Here is a 2,256-nt window from a genome sequence, read left to right on the forward strand (position 1 = left end):
AGAATTAATTAACACTAGTTACAAAGCTGGCCTCCAGCTAGATAACTAAAGTTACAAACAAATTTCAGAAAATTTTTGAGACTTGGTATGTCTTGAAGTGCAGAAGTTGGGCTGCTAAAGCACTGAGCTGTAGGAAGTTGGTCTGCATTAATAGCCACTGGATTAGGCTTGCTTTGTCCTTCAACTCATTAACTTCTTTCAGAGTTTCAGCACAGGCTCTACTTGGTAAAATTGGTAAAGGACATAAAGGTGACTTACAATATGATGAGTTATTTACCAGGTCTTTGTGACCCACTCATTTTGCTCTCCCTGGAATAAGAGAACATGCCTGTTCTGCCTTGTGTGCTGTGAAATCACCAGGGGTGTCCTGTATCCTGTAGAAATATTGCTGCCATATCTGATCCAGCCTTGTGAACAGGTGGTCTCTCTGAACTGCAAATTTTGTAATGTTTTACCAAGTAAGAGATCTTTCAAAGTGATTTACAAAATGCTAGATGAAATTGCTAAATGATTTGGCAATTTTAGGAATTTCATTAATGTACTACAAGTCCTCTGCTAATGCTGTATATTTTAAGACTGACAACCATTTAAAAAGTCCACTGTAGGCCTTGAATGGCAGTGACGGCTCAGACATGGCAAAAGAGTTGCAACTCTATAAGCTGTTGTCTCAGCAAAGCTCTGTTCCCCAAAAAAATATGGAGGGTTTAACATGGGATTTGCATTGCTGATATATTTTTGCTTTTACTAAGAGCTTACGGTATTAAAATTGAGAATATTGTTTGTGGCATAGAGTTCTTTAAATGTGGGGGAAAGAACACAAATGTTCAATTTTCCTTTCTTTTACGGAGTTTCTTGGGACTTACATGGGTTGACTTTGGTTGGATGCCAGGTGCCCACCAAGCTGCTTTATCACTCCCCTTCCCAGCTGGACAGGGGAGAGAAAATAAAATGGAAAGCAACTCTCAGGTTGAGATAAGGCAGTTTACTAAAGCAAAAGTGAAAGTTTGCACGCACACAAGCAAAGAGAAGGAAAAAGAAGGGTTAATTCTCTACTTCACATTGGCAATGACATTCAGCCACTTCCCGGGAAGCAGCGCTTCCGCACACATAGCAGTTGCACCCAAAGGCAAGTATTGTAAATAACCAGTTCGCCCCCTTCCTCTTCCTTCCCTTAGCTTTTGTATCTGAGCTGACCCCCTATGGTATGGAATATCCCTTTGGCACATGTGGGTCAGCTGTCCTGGCTGCTTCCCCTCCCGGGATCTTGCCCACCCACAGCCAGGAAGATGGAGAGACAGTGCTGATGCTGTGCTGCTCAGCTGCAGCCACAGGGCTGGTGTGTTATCAGCACCTTTCCAGCTACCAGTGCACAGCACAGCTCTGTGAGCGCTGCTGCAGGGCAATGAACTCCATCCCAGTCCTAGGTTATAGCAGAAAGACTCAGCAACTCTACAAGCCTCTCACTAAGTCTACAAACTTCCTTCCAGAGTGCGTTTTGGACTAATAGGCCCAGGGTGGATGTATTTATTTAAAAATACGTATCATTGTATTATAAATGGCTGTTGCTGCTGGCAGGACAAGATGTCTGGGTCCTTTGCTTCAATTATACATTAACCCTGAATTACGCGGGCTAATTATTACAAGGGAGGAGAAATAGCTTGTTGAGGATCAACAAACCCCTCTGAATTAGATGCTACATGTGCATTGCATTTTCAGTGTTTCCTGATCATAAACTGCAGCCCTACACACGGTTTTATTTCACTAAACTTTGTGGCACTTGTATGGGTACTTGTGCTATACATTACTCCTTAAGATCCAGTGGAAACTGCTTCTGTACAGTTGCAGCCCTGCATCCAAGTAGTGCACTGGATCATCGTCACTCCTGTAATGTATCACTTACCTTGATCCGAGTCAAATGTTCACATTTATCTTTTCAATAACTTTTCATTTGCATCAATTTTTTAAAAAATCTTTTGACTTTCCATTTCCACTGATGTAACTAATTACTTCAACAGTAGATATTTAATATATGTCGTCTGTTTTCTTAAGTCACCTCTTGAACTGTTCAGCTCTATTTCTTTTCCACTGTCCACTCGCTACAACAGGAATTTGGCATTTGCTTTCTCTTGGGTCTTTATTTAAATTCCACCAGTTTTATTAAACTTACCTACAAGCAGTGGAGTTCCATCTGGAATAAACTGGTGCCTATTTCCTGTGATTTTCTGTCCTCTGAATTTATCTCTCATTCTGTGAAAT

The sequence above is a fragment of the Corvus brachyrhynchos genome, unplaced genomic scaffold, assembly GCF_000691975.1.
Source record: "Corvus brachyrhynchos isolate BGI_N302 unplaced genomic scaffold, ASM69197v1 scaffold32, whole genome shotgun sequence".
In the NCBI taxonomy this organism is placed as follows: domain Eukaryota; kingdom Metazoa; phylum Chordata; class Aves; order Passeriformes; family Corvidae; genus Corvus; species Corvus brachyrhynchos.